The 15,027-nt window shown below is 55.8% G+C and overlaps 1 protein-coding gene across 1 annotated transcript in view; it reads right to left on the reverse strand.

Annotated features, from left to right (window-relative positions):
• The window catches only part of LOC124241339 (FYVE, RhoGEF and PH domain-containing protein 3-like), a 64,347-nt gene extending 49,835 nt beyond the window's left edge, over positions 1 to 14,512 (reverse strand). Inside the window, exon 1 of the transcript XR_006889177.1 lies at positions 14,257 to 14,512. The gene's annotated coding sequence lies outside the window, so the exon portion shown is untranslated. The remainder of the gene's footprint in view (positions 1 to 14,256) is intronic.
• Between the last annotated feature and the right edge of the window lie 515 nt (positions 14,513 to 15,027).

A 15,027-nucleotide genomic window follows, 5' to 3' on the forward strand; every position in this document is an offset into this window, starting at 1 on the left:
GCCCCTCAAAAGCCCCATGCCATCGTCCAGCTCCCTCTCCCCCATCTGCCGGGCAGACGCATGGAACACGGGACCTGGAGCCAGATGGATAGACTGGGGCTGGCCCATCGCTGGGCTAGCTGGACTGCTGTCTCCCAGGTTCCCTTCTGCCTGTGGGTGAGTCAGGGCAGCTCTGGGAAAAGAGATCCAGGGGCGGAAGCAAGCAGCACCTCCCTCCAATTAGAGGGGAGAGACCCGCTCAGGATGTTGGCAGGCTCGAGCCGGCCCCACTCCTCTCTGCTCGGTGCCCAAACCAGCACCCCCAAAGCCACCACCATCAACACAGGACGAGCACCAGACAGGGGCCACAGCACCCCCACTCCTGCCCCAAAAGCGGGTCCACAGCCCGCCTCGTTCCCGCCTGGTCTGCTGTTAGGCATGCCAGAACCTTCCTTCTTGGTGTCTTCATGTTGTGGACCATCTGGCTCCTACAATCAACCCCTTACTCCACGTCACCCGCTGGGGAGTCACAGCTTCCCCCCAAAGCTGGCTGCTCCCCTGAGTCCCTGTGAGCCTGCGTGGAGCAGAGCCCTCTCATTGCGGCCTTGGGCCACGACGGAGCCTCCGGAGCCAGCTGACCCCGACTGATACACACATCTCCTGCCCACTGCTGCTACCAGGTCACCCTCCTGGGGGACACGTCCTGCTGGCGTCCAGAGGTGAGACTTGGCGTGCCTTCTCAGTGGAGCCGTCACCCACGGTGGTGTCGGAGCCTTTGAGGGAAGATCCGAAGGGGACAGCAGCAGCATTTACTCAGTACACGCGCACAGGCAGACCTGCCTGGGCTGGATTTGTGGGGTAAGCTGGACCCACCCCAAAAGATGCTCAGAATCAGGTCACTCACCTGGGCACACAGAGGGTGTCCCTGGCTGTGGATCCAGGCCGCGGGGCCGACACCACTTCAGTGTCCCTGATGGGGTGTCCCCGCGCCAGCACGGCGACCCAGAGCGGCCTCAGTAAACCCATCTTAAGCAGCTGGCATGGGTGGTCCCTGCCACACGGCCGTGCAGGGCGGCCGAAATGGCCACAAAGGGTCCTGACCAAAGGGAAAACGATGTTTGTTCCGGGACCTGTAGAACATCTGCCAGACGCCTGAGAACTCTCTCACTGTCGCTATAAATGTAGAGAGATGAAAAACGGCAAAACCAACGTTTATTAAGTACACTGGGACTTAAAAGATTAGAAATATGGAGAATTAAGGTGTTTTATCTCTTTGTAAAAAAACTTATCGAGAGAACCTAATTCTCTCTGCTGTCTTTCAGCAGAATTCTGGGCACAGATGACGCTGAAATTCAATATTTACTGAACACCGTGTGGCAGCCCAGACCGACGCCCGTGGAATCCGGCTGTTGACGGCACTCTGCCAGCTTCACACAGAGCTGGCTGTTGGTGGAGAAGCTGGTGAAGGCGCAGGAACCAGGGATCATCTGTACACACAAAACTATTCCAAAATAAGAGGTTTTGAAGTCCAGCGTCCAGTGCTTTACTGAGGCGGATCAGCCCTATCGTGGGACCATGAGGGGGGCAGCTCCTTGCAGATCTTGCCTCCTGGCACCTCACACCCCGAATAACCTCCTGGCTCACGTGTCCACCTCAGTGCAGCAGGAGAGACAAGCAGGCGGTGAAAACGGCCACCAGACAGAAGTCTGACGTTTGTCTGGGATCCGTATGCAGAGGTAGACAAGGGGATCCAACTCAACCCACATTTGGTGTAGGTGCAAAATGCCTCAGTTTTTAATTTTTTTAAAGATTCAGGTGGCTGACCCCCATCCCATGAGTCACCCTCATCACTCAGTCCAGGTAGGGGTTGGGGGATGAGCGGACTGTGGAATGATCCAGAAACCAGTAACTCTGGGCAAAGGGTAGGAACAGATAATTCAGAGAAGAGACTCTAAGAGGCTCTTACACTTGAGACACGGCTCCACCTCACACACACCAAGGGACCGCAGATCACAGAACTGGCCCATCATATCAGCAGAGACTGGGTGAAGTAGGGGAAGAGGTCCCGCACAGGTGGCTGGGAGGTGACAGGGATGATCACCCTTTGACCCCGCGTGCACCCTCTGGCAGTCGGTGCAGCCGGTGCCTCTGCACAGCGCACATCGATGGCGTGCCGGTGGTTCCTGCGTCTGGGAAGCAACTCGGCCAGTGGAGGGGCCTGCTGACAGACCCGGGCCACCTACCAACTGCAGGGTCACCTGCCCAAGGCGGGGCAGGACCTGCCATGACACCCTCACGACCACGGGTGAAGGGCCTGGCCGCCAAGTGCTCCACTGTGAGGTGAGCAAGTCTTCTTTCAAACGGTTCTGACACAAGTGTCTACCTATGTGTATGGGAGAGAGAGTAAATATGGGGAAATACGGACACGGTGAATCAATTCTTGCAACTTTTCTATAAGTTTGAAAATGTTTAAAAACAGTTAAAAATACTGCTCTATAGAGAACAAGGGAGAGGGTGGACGGAGACAGGGTGGCAGTGAGAGCTCTCTTGTATCTCTTTGGTTTTACAACCATGTAATCATATTGTCTATTTTCTCAATATAATCACTTTCATAAGACTATGATAACAACAAGAACAAACAAGAGATTCCACGTCCTCCCAGGGCTTGTCACCACGACAAGGCAGCACAGAGCTGAGACATGAGACAGTGCTCCACAGGCACAGCACAGAGGAGCACGCAGGCACAGAGGAGGACGGGAGCACAGGGAGCATGGAGGGGCCCAGGGGAGCACGAGGACAGGGGAAGCAGGAGGAGGACAGGGAAGGACGGGCGCATGAGGGAGAATGAGGAGTATGGAGGAAGCAGAGGGAGCACAAGGGACACAGGGGGCATGAGGAGTGTGAGGGAGCATGGGGAGCTTGAGGAGCATGGGGCAGTATGAGGAGCACAAGAGAGCATAAAGACAGGAGGAGCGCATAGAAGGATGGGGAGACGGGGGAGCACAGAGAGCAGGAGGGAGCACTACGGAGCACAGGGAGCATTAGCACCCCAAAGGCAGGAAGGCCTGAAAAGGGGCAAACTCGTTGTTGGGGTGCCCCCTACCACCTTGTGGAAGACCGTCTGGAGCCTCAACCAAAACAGTGGTGAGAGCACACAGCTCCCACCCCTCCCACCCAGCCATGCCCCTGGGGGTCACTCCTCTCACCACCACAGACGAGCAAGGACGTTGAGCACAGCGATGTCTGCAAAGGGAAAGCTGGAGACATGCTGAACGCCCCACAGCGAAGGACTAGTTTGATACATTACCACAGTCAAGGACTCACCACAACAAGTAAAATAATTTCTATAACAATAAGATTAAATTAAAATCAAGACAGTGCAGTATCGGTATAGGGATAGAGAAATAGACCAATGGAGCAGATAGCGGGTCCAGAAGTGGACTCACATTCATACAGTCAGTTGATTTTCAGCCAAGGTGCCAACGTGCATGAGCGGGAAAGGAAAGGAAAGCTGTGTCAGCGAGCGTGCTGGAACGAGTGGACGCCCACAGGGAAAAACGACCCTGACCCCCTCTCCCCACACACCTAAAAATAACTGGAAACGAGTCACAGTCTTAACTGCAAACACTGCAACTACACAGCCTCTAAGGACACACAGGTCACAACGCTCATGCACTTGAGGCAGGCAGAGCTCCTTAGGCCATAAAGGGCACAAGCCACAGAAGAAAAACCCAGTAAACTGAACTTCATCAACACAAACACCTGCTCTCAGGGGCTGGCCCAGTGGCTCAGCGGTTAAGTGTGCACGTTTCGCTTTGGGAGCCTGGGGTTCGCCGGTTTCGATCCCGGGTGTGGACATGGCACCGCTCGGCAAGCCATGCTGTGGAAGAAGTCTCACACATAAAGTAGAGGAAGATGGGCACGGATGTTAGCTCAGGGCCAGCCTTCCTCAGCAAAAAGATGAGGATTGACAGCAGATGTTAGTTCAGGGCTAATCTTCCTCAAAAAACAAAACAAAACAAAAATCTGTGCTCATCAAAAGGCCCACTAGGAAAATGAAAACGCAAGCCACAGACTGGGAGGAAATATTTGTGATACATCTATCTGACCAAGGACTTGTTCCAGAATACATAAAGAATTCCTACAAATCAATAAGAAAAAGATAAATGATCAATAAAAAAAATTTGAGGGAAAGACTAGACTGGGCACTTGACTAAGAAAAGTTACCTAAATGGACAGTGAGCCCATGGGGAGGTGCTCGACACTACCTGTCACCAGGGAAATGCCAACTAAAGCCACGGCGGGATCTCCCCACGCCCCATTGGAATGGCCACAATGAAAAAGGCCGACAATACCGAGTGCCAGCAGGAAGTGGAGGGACAGAACTCTCACCGTACCAGGAAGCACAAAACCCTGCAACCGCTGGGCACTTCCTCCTGGAGGTGCACGTACCTCTGCCCTGTGACCCGGCAGTGCCGCTCCTAGGATCCCACCCAAGAAAAAAGAAACACCTGTCCACACAGAAAGCTGCGCACAGACGTCTGCAGCAGCCTTGTTCTTAACAACTCAAAACCGGTCAACCCACCTCCTCCCACTGGAGAACAAGCAAAGCTTGGTATGGCCATGACAAGGAACGTCGCTCAGCAGCAGAAAGAAGCGGACTGCTGTTGACCAATGACATGGGTGGCTCTCAAAGGAAGCGAGAAACCAAAGACAACACTCGACGAAGCTCAACGAGTTCAACTGGATGAAGCAGAGCCACGGAGCCAGGGCAGCGGTGACCTGTGCTCCGGGGCGGGTGTGTGAGCCTGCTCTGGTTGCCAGAGCAAAATACCACAGAAACAACAGAGTCTTATTTTCCCACAGCCCTGGAGGCTGGAGGTCTGAGATGAGGGTGTGGGCAGGGCTGGTTCCTCCTGCGGCCTGTCTCCTGGGCATGTAGACGCCGTGTCCTCCCTGTGTCCTCACAGGTCATCCCTGTGTGCCTGTCTGTGTCTAACCTCCTCTTCTTATGAGGACACAGTCACACTGGATTCGAACCCACCCATATGACCTCCTGTTAACTTAATCACCCCTTTAAAGGTCTTTCTCCAAATACTGTCACATTTCGGGGGACTGGGAGTTAGGACTTCCACAGAGGAATCTCGGGGGGCACAGTTCAGCCCATCACACCCCCTAAGAATGTTCTCACTGTTCTTGCCCATCAGCGAGGTGAGCTTGTGACCAGCATATAAGGCGAGGAACAACACGCCCGCAGAGCGGAACGGAAGAAATGGAAATGTCCACATCTGCAGATGAGGTGACTGCCTGCAAAGAAAATCCCAAGAATCTACAAAAATACTCTGAGAACTGATAAGTGAGTCCAGCAGGTCAAGCATACAAGATCAATTCAAGACCGCTTGATTTTTTTATGCTGGAAATGAAGGTGCAGACACCAAAATTTAAAAAGACAATGCCATTTACACTAAAAAAAGCCCAACAAACAAACCTCAAACGTAAATCTAACAAAACATGTACCAAGCTCATATGCTGAGAACTACAAAATGTTGATGAAAGAAATAAAAGATCTAAAAAAAGACATACTGTGCCCATGGATTCATGATACAACACAGTAAAGATATCAGTTCTCCCCAAAATTATCCACAAGTTTAATTCAATTTCTATCAAAATCCCAGGAAGATTTTTTTTGTAGATATAGACAAGGTCACTCTAAAATCTACATGGACAAACACAGGCCATAGGGTCGCTAAAGCTACTTTGAGAAGGAAGGATAAAGTGGGCAGAGTCACTCTGTCAATATTAGGGCCCCCTCTGTGGCCACAGGGAAGAAGACAGTGTGGAGCTGGTGGGGGAGACACAGATCAGTGGGACAGAACGGAGAACCCAGAAAGAGACCCAGCAAGTACAGCCAACTGGTTCGTTTTTTTTAAAGATTTTATTTTTCCTTTTTCTCCCCAAAGCCCCCAGTACATAGTTGTGTATTTTTAGTCATGGGTCCTTCTAGTTGTGGCATGTGGGACACCACCTCAGCATGGCCTGATCTGTGGTGCCACGTCTGCACCCAGGATCCAAACGGGTGAAATCCTGGGCCGCTGAAGCAGAGTGCACGAACTTAACCACTCGGCCACAGGGCCAGCCCCGGCCAACTGGTTTTGACAAAGGTGCAAGAGCAACTCAGTGGAGAAGGACAGCCTTTAACAAGTGATGCTGGAGCGACGGCACATCCACAGACGAAACAGCGAGCCTCGAGCCAAAGCTCACACCTCATACAAGAATCAACTCCAGCGGATCACAGACTTAAATGTAAAACTAAATGAATTTTGGGAAAAAATAAGACAAAATCTTTGGGATCAGGACTCATCAAAGGGTTCTTAGACTTGACACCAAAAGCACGATCCATAAAAGGAAAAACTGTCAAACTCGAGTTCCTCAAAATTTCAAGCTTCTGCTCTGTGAAAGACCCTGTTAAGAGGACGAGATCACAAGCCACAGACCGGGAGAAAACGTTTGCAAACCACATGTCCAATAACAGACTAGTTTACAAAATACATAGAAAACTCTCAAAACTCAACAGTAAAACAAAATGAACAATCCAACTGGAAAATGGGCAAAAGACACTGAGAGACATGCACCAAAGAGGGTCCACGGGTGATGGAGACGCACATGGCAGACGGTCCTCGTCGTCAGCCGTCAGGGAAATGCTGACTAAACCCACAAGCGAGATCTTGGCACGCTGCTTGGAATGGCTGAAATAAGAAATGGAGACAACACCAAATGCTGGAGAGGATGTGTCAGAAGCCCGTCATCACACTCTGCTGGTGGGAATGCAAAATGGGACAGCCACTCTGGAGAACGGCCTGGCAGATTCTTTTAAGAGGAAACATGCGACTCAGCAGACCCACCCCAGGCATTCGTCCCAGAGAAATGAAGACCTGTGCTTGCATGGAACCTGTCGTTCAGCTTCGATCTCAACAGCCCCAAACTGCAAACAACACAGATGTCCTTCAAAGGGTGTGAGACTGAACCACGGCACGTCTACACCCGACACGACTCCGCAGTAGAAAGGACAGGCTCCTGATGCTGTAATCCGGGGGAACCCTCAGTGAACACTGTGTGAAAAAGCCAGTTCAGAAGCTTCCATCCTGCATGAGTCCACTTAGAGAGCCTTCTCGACATCAAATTACAGGCATGGAGAACAGGTTTGTGGGTGTCAGGTGAGGAGGGAACTCGGGGTGGATCAAAGGGCATCGGGGGGTCCCTGGGTGGGGGGACAGTCTGCAGCTCCGCTCTGTGGTGCCGACATCCTGGCTGTGACATGGCCCGCCACAGCTCTGCCGGGGGCCACGCTTGGAGGAGGCCACGGAAAGGGTGCTGGGGATCCCGGTGTGATGACTTCCAACTGAGGTGAACCCGCAGTTCTTTCAACCAGAAAGTTCAACTAGAGAAAAGGTCAGTGGAGCCCCTTGGCTCTTGGGGAAACAATGAGCCATCAAGTGAAACACAGGAGTTCCCGGAAACCTTTGCAAAACCAGAGATGGCGGCGGCGAAACCCAGGGCCCTTCTGAGACTGGACCCCTCCCACCTCCCAGGCCCGCTCAGGCACCTTCACATCACCCGACACCCCACATTCCCATGCACCCACATTCCCCTGCACCCCTGCATTCCCTGGCATCTTCTGCCTTGCCTCGCACAGGCCCACTGTCTCAGGCCTGTTCCTTCTGCCCAGGGGCGCTGCTCCTGGACCACTGGCCAGTCCTCTCTCACCCGCCCACACCCAGCTCAAGGGTCCGCAGGGGTGGTCACTCCTGTCCTCCAGGCCAGCTCTTTTACCTTCCCCTATGGACATTTAGACCTGGTGTCACAGTCATTCTCCAGCCAGACTGAGTCCTCGCAGACACAAAGTGAAGATGAACCTCGGAACCATCCTCCTTTCCCCATTTCCAGAAGGGGAAGATGCAGCCCAGAAGGAGAAGTAACCACCACAGCCACTCTGCTCAGAGCCCGGCAAAGGATGCAGCCAGGACAGTTGGCCACTAGGACACAGCCTGATGTGCAGGCTTGAGGGCAAGCGAAAGCCCTGGAAGTAAGAGCCTTAGTACCGATGAAAAAACTGAGGTTCAGAGTTGCCAGATGCTTTCATTCAGTCAGTCAACAACCATTTGCCGAGCAGCCACCAGGTACAGAAGAACATGAGGCAGGTTCTGAAAGCAGCTCCCGCAGAGGTGAAACTGAGGATGAAGGAGTTAAACTTTCCCTGGATTAGGGTGACACTGTGCTTGTACCCACAAGGTTAACGTGGGAAACAAAGTGACCAAAATTCCTTTCTGAGCTCGTTCTGCAGAACAGCAGGAGGACACTGATAAGAGAAGAGCTTGCTGACAGCCGCTGCCTGACTGAGCGTCCGCGTGAGCACAGAGAAGCTAAAGTGACTCATGGTCAACTCTAGCCGTCACAGGCTGAAAACCCACCGCGTGCAACATGCAGAACAGACAGTCACGCCTGCGCAGAGGCCTCTCGGAACCCCAGCCCCAAGGCCACGTGCTCCCCCTCCCCCACCTAAAACCCCAGATAGAAACCCCTGCTTGTAGCTTTTCGGGGAGTTGGGGATCACGGCGTGAGCTGCCCGCTCTCCCTGCTCAGAGCTTTGCAGTGAAATTCCGACTTTCTTCCACTGCACCTGGTGTCAGAGACTGGCTTGCTGCGTGATGCGTGAGCAAACTCGCTTCAGGTTCCATGTCAGAGGGAGGCGTGTAGAGGCTGCTGGCTCCCCCTGCACGAGTCGCCCTGTGCCCCCATCCCTCCACTCACTGGACACAGAGGCCACAGGAGCATCGGGCCCCGGGGGCACCCCTCAGACCCCAAGGATGGGACAAGTGTCCAGTGCTGTCATTCTCCCCACAAGGCAAGCGAGAGCCATAGAAATGCCAAACCACCCAGGCCGGGAGGCTGGGGTCCAACACACTTCAGCTGAGGCCCCTTTGTGGGCTTTCAGGCCCCAAGACAATCATAGTGAAGGTCCTCCCTTCCCCTAAGGCAGCAGACAGGGCCAGGAAGGGACAGGGGCCTTTCCAAATGTGTGGGAGCTGATGACCCTGCCTCTGGGGGTGGCTCCTGGGAAGGGTCGTCCTCCTCTCTGTGCTTCTTGGTGAGACACAAATCTCTACAAAGGACAGGCATTATATTAGCAATCAGGAGAAAAGCCAACCTATTTAAAAATAAGAATAAAAGCTCGGTTGCTCATTTGAGAGCCCAAACCTCCAGGGATTGCAGTCGGAGCCGGCTGTCTCCATGTCTGTTTATGAATTTCTACTTAGCATCCTAAATCTCTCAGCAAAAAAGTGGTCAGAAACCAAAAAAGAGGGAGGCTGAGTGTCGTTCTGCTTTCTGACGACACTCGTGCAGAAGGTCCTCCAGGCTCCCTTGACCTGAGGCTGCGTTTTGTTCAAAGATGAAAATACTCCCCAAACGTGGGCGCCGCCTTGAACCTCACGGCGCTCGCCCGGGTCGGGAGGCTGGAGGGTGGACAAGGCGGGACCGGAGCCTGGAGGCCGCATCGCGTGGCACGGGGAGCCGCCACCCCGCACCCGGGCACGGGGCTCCCGGAAGGTGCACGTCGGTGCCGAGGGGTGAGCCGGGAGGGCCACTGATCCTCCGTCGCTTTACTGCCTTATCACCCAAACCCCACGCCACCAGGATCTCTTTAAAAATACTTGACGTTTAGTCGTCTCAGCAAAGGAGCCGTGGGCGCGGCTCAGACCCCCCGACGAGGTCCCCGCGGGGCAGGGCGGCACACAGAGGCCACCTCTGTGGAAGTGGAAGCCACCTCGGCGCTGCGCCTGGGTTTTCACCCCGTAAGAAAAAGGTCGCCGTGTGGACGGAGAGGCGCGCCCCGCGCTCGCTCGGAGCCGTCTGCGCGCCACGGGGGCCGCCCTCTCGGCTCCAGAGCCCGGCTCGGCTCCTGCGGTCCCGGGGGGTTCAGAACCCTACAGCCCGCCGACGCAGAGGGCGGCCCTTCGGGGCGCTGCGCCGGGAGAGGACGGGGGAGGCCGGCCCGGAGGCGCCAAGGGCGCCCGCAGCCGCACCGCGCCCGCGAGCAGGGAGGCAAGACGGGACCTGAGTGTCCCTCGGCGGGCGTCTGGAGCCCGGACGTTCTCACGAAGCAACCGCAGGCTCAGGAGAGGCTGCCCGCCCCCAAATTAATTATTTCTTAAGCAGCACAGTTTGTTTTGCAGATAAAATGTTTTGGAATCTGGTTTTTAAACAAAATCGTGGGAAGATCAGAGAACCAGATGCCCCTTTGCCACCGAAGATCTTGGATTCAGACTGCGCCTGCCTCCACCCCCCGCATCGGGCGGGGCAGCTCCGCAGCAGCTCCCGGCATTGGCCGGCCAGGCCGCGCTCTACTGCAGACCCAAATGCACAGGATGCAGGGCACGCCCCAACGCAGGCCGCATCCTCGCCCACACCGCGTCCCTAACCCACCACCCAGGGCAAGACAACAGACACGCGCCCTCGGACCCCTCTCTGGAGGAGCAGTGGTGGCCACTGCCAAGTCACAGCCTGCTGACCCGGCGCCCCAAGCCCACATCTCAGAGGCCAGTGGTTTATCCATTTTGCAGCCACAGCGGCAGCTATATGGGATCCTTCAGACACAGATATTTCAAGGACTAAGAACCCTGGGGTGGACAGAAGTAACCCCACATCTGCACGAACAGACATTTATTTCAGGATGTTACAAGTTCGGCATAAGATGTATTCAACAAAAAATTCCAGCCTGGTCCAGCTGGGTCCAGGTGGGATATTCTGAGATGCAAAACTATATACCGGAGAAGACAGGCCAGGAATTACTAGAAACTACCAAAAACGAAAGGGCTTCCTCTTTTTTTTTTTCAAGGATTGGCACCTGGGCTAACAACTGTTGCCAATCTTTTTTTTTTTTTTTTTTCTGCTTTATTTTCCCAAACTCCTCCGGTACATAGTTGTATATCTTAGTTGCAGGTCCTTCTAGTTGTGGGATGTGGGACGCCGCCTCAACGTGGCCTGACGAGCGGTGCCATGTCCGCGCCCAGGATCCGAACCCTGGGCCGCCGCAGCGGAGCGCGCGAACTTAACCACTCGGCCACGGAGCCGGCCCCAGGGCTTACTCTTTTATCCGTGCAGTGTGCATCACCAGTACCTTCGCTGTAAACATCCCAGTTGAGTCTCTGGAAAGCCGGGTGGAACTCACAGATGTGCCCTCAGGGTCTCGGCCTCAGGATGCAGCCCTCCTCTCCCAGCCAAGTGAGGGGACAGGCCCGGCCACCCCAGGGTGTCCCTCTCCCTTGTTCTTTCCAGGGCTCGCAGACTCTCAGCGGCTGAGCTGCCCGGCAGCAGGAGCCAGGAGGGGCTGGGGCGAGTCAACGCTTCCACACTGGAGAGGGAAGGCTGGTCCTGCCCATCCTCCTCTGCTCTCTCACCGCGTGTCCCAGGGCCAGGAGGGCAGCGCTGTCCTGGGGCCATCCTGAGGCCTTTTAGGGGCTCCTGCTCCACAGACTCCTCTGAGTGGGCTCGTCGGGCACAAGTCTGGGCTCCATTTTTCTGACTGAAGGTCACAGGTGCCCACGGGGGCCTGCCTGAGGTGAGGAGAGGGTGGGTCTGCACTGGCCAGCCTTGCATGCACAGGTGGGGAGCCTAACTCTCCCTTCCTTCCCGCAACCAGGCAGGCTCTCAGAAGGGTCCACCCAAGCCCAGAACTCCCCCAAACTCAGGCAGGGCCCCTCTGCCCACAAGTTCTGTCTGTAAATACACCAGCTCCACGGTGTGCACCTGCTTCTATTTATCCCACACTGTAGGCTGAACCACATCCTTTCTGGAACAAGATGGGAAGGAAGGAGGAAGGGAGGGAGGAGGAAAAAGGAAGGAGAGAGGAGGAAGGAGGAAAGAGAAAAAAGGAAGAGAGGAGGAAGCAGGGAGGAGGAAGGAAGGAAGGAGGAGGAAAGAAGGAAGGAGGGAGGAGGGGAGGAAGGAAGGAGGGAGGAGGTGGGAGGGAGGAGGGAGCAGTGGAGCAGGAAGTCGGCTCCCGGTTGGCTCGGGATTGCAGCACCTGGCTGGTCAGTTAGCTGAGCCCTCAAGAGGACTCTGAGGCTCTGGGGAGTGGGCCAGGAGGACGGGTGCCCATGCCCTCTGCTGCCCGCATGGGGAGCCCTGCACACAGAGCGGGTGGTGCTGCCTCGAAGGTGACAGCCTTCTGGTCCTTCTCGGGCAGAAGGCGGCCGACACAGGCACCTCGCCTCTCGCTGGACACATGGGCCCAGGCAGACGGACGCAGGTGGAGAACCGCTGCCAGGCAGCCCCCAGGTGGGCGGTGAACACTGAGCCATGATGGCACCTCAACCCACCAGCTCCCAAAGGCCCCTGGGGCCCCTCCGCTGATGTCCTGGAGAAGGCAGACACCCTAAAGCTGACCTGAGGCTGCAGGACTGAGCAGAACCAGCGCCTGTGAGCATGGGAAGGGTGTCCCTGCGGCCAGGGCAGGCCCTTCAGTTGGACAGGCTGCACAGGGTGAGAGCATACCGCTCAGCTTCTTTCCCCCAGAAAGCACCACTGGATGGCTGGGGAAACTGAGGCAGTGGCCCCAAGGTCACGTGGCAGGGGTGGGGCCACCTTCCCCCATTGCAGGCGGACACATGCTGCTCTGACCCCAGACGTGTGTGAGTTGGTCTGTTCCCGGCACCCAGAGCAAGGCCAGGCCCTCGCAGCACAGGCTGAGGTCACTGAGCGAGCCCATGGGGCCGAGGAGGAGCAGTCACAACCCTGCGATGCAGATGAGGGAACCGAGGCCCACCCAAGTTCTGCCCAGGGGTCTCCGTGCTGTGGACACAGCCCAGCCCACTCGCCTGTCACCCCGTCACAACCTTGGCCCTCAGGACCCTTGCCCAGCACAGAGAAGACCCTGCGTCCAAAGCCAGCTGGCCTTCAGCCAACGCATCCGCTGGCGTGACAATGGCTGGAGGGAAAGCCACCCGCTGAGGCGTGCTTGACTTTCCTGCACGACGTAAGCTCCCGTGACAGCCACTCTGGGACCAGCGTGTGCTGCTGTTTCAGTAGTTTAAAAACTGGATCTGTGTGCGTGTGGACACAGACACAGCACACATTCCTTCTTTTCACTCCAAGCTGATTCAAACAATGGTGCTGCTTGTCCGGGACACCCTGGAAATCCACACGGCAGCCAAGAGGTTCTTGCTGTCCTGATTCACAGACTAGTGCGTCAGAAACACACTGCCAAGGAGCCAGGGACAGCTGGTGACCAAGGACCTGGAAGGCGCATCTTACAGCCTCAGTAAAGCAAAAGTTGGTCTTCCCAGTGAACCTCGCACTTCCACAGGCACCCTCTCCCCGATTTCGTTTCCTCTGTTACAAGAGGCCACACTTAGGAGAGATGCTGAGCAGGTAGTAACACCAAAAGAGTAAAGAAAGAGAGAAGGAGAAAAACACAGTCCTGGAGCCTTCAATGCACATCACTGAGAAGGGAACCCCTGTGTGACTCCAACTCTGTGACATCTTGGAAAAGGCAGAACTATGGGACAGTAAAAGGATCGGGGCTGCGGGGGTAAGGGACATGAACAGTGGAGCACAGAGGATTTTAGAGCAGTGAAACTACTCTGTATGATGTTATAGTGAAAGATACATGTCATTATACATTTATCCAAAACCACAGGATGTCCAACACCAAGAGTGACCCTAACGTGACTATGGGCTTGGGTGACAATGACCTGTCACTGTGGGTTCATAGATTACAACAAACGCGCCCTCGGGTAGGGATGTTGATAGTGGGGGAGGCTGTGCGTCTCGGGGGTGGGAACTCTCTGTGCCTTCCCCTTAGTTTTGCTGTGAAACTAAAACTGCTCTAAGAAATAAACTCTGTTTTTAAGAAAAGACAGTCCTGGCATGTGAAATGGGGTCCCTGCTGTCATAGCAACCTCAGGCAACATCCGTCTAGAGCACACGCTCTGTCCCCTTCCCGTCCATTTAGAAGACATGGGTGGGGAGTCCAGAAGTGAACCAGGTCTCCCACGGTGCCCACAGCGCCCATTTGTTCTCTGAGTGTCCTGGGCAGTTCTGTTTAAGTGTCAGGGCCCAGGGGGTCAGCCCTGACCCCAGCGCTGAGGCCGACTTGGAGCCGCCTGCTGGGGAAGACCTCCTCCCAAGTCAAAACAGGCCGCCCCCACCACCAGGGAAAGCGGGACAGGGGCCCACCCAGGGCCTCCACTGCTCCTTCTCACACACCAGACTACTCACCACCATCCCCTGGAGAGCAAGATCATGACAAACACCAACAGGCAGAGCCAAGGTTCCCCGTGGCACTCTGCCCACAGGACGGCTTCCTGGAGGAGGCCCCAGAGGGTCACCCAGGAGCAGGACACCACCGGCCTCCTCCCTGCGGGCACCGGGGGTGGTCAGGAGCCAGCCTGGCAGTCCGGATGGTCAGCTCCCTGTTCGGCTCTCAGGGCCCCCTTTCTTCTGCGCCCGTCCAGCAGCCACAGGAGACACAGCCTGACAAACCCTCCTGTCCAGAGCCAGCAGGAAGGGAGCGCAGCCGGGGAACGCCACTGTCACCATGGCAACGCGGGGGGGGGGGGGGGGCCGGGGGACGCAGCCGGTCCGACAGCCACTGGCCGGCCAGAGGGGCGTTGCTTACTGTTCTGGACACCTCTGCTCCCCCTCTGCTCACTTTTAGAAGGTCCCGAGGCAGCAGGGCGGGTCTTAAACCCTCCAGCGTGATGAGCCGCCTTTTGTCTGTGTGGACGCTCACCACGTACCTGTTTGCTCCCCGCAGCGCACCTGTGAGCTATTATTACATCATTAAGGGAGCCAAGGAGGTAAGTGCCCCGAGGTCGTCCCTGTGTAAGCGAGGAGCGTGGACGGCACGGCCACGTTGCACGTTGCCCTAAGTGCCAAGACCCCACCAGTGGCCCAGGTGGACGGGCACCCACGGCTGCCCGGGCTGGCCAGGTACTAGCGGCGGGGCCTCGGCTTCCCGCTGCGTCCGAAGCACAGACTCTGAGTGTC

Source organism: Equus quagga, chromosome 6, assembly GCF_021613505.1.
Source record: "Equus quagga isolate Etosha38 chromosome 6, UCLA_HA_Equagga_1.0, whole genome shotgun sequence".
Lineage (NCBI taxonomy): Eukaryota > Metazoa > Chordata > Mammalia > Perissodactyla > Equidae > Equus > Equus quagga.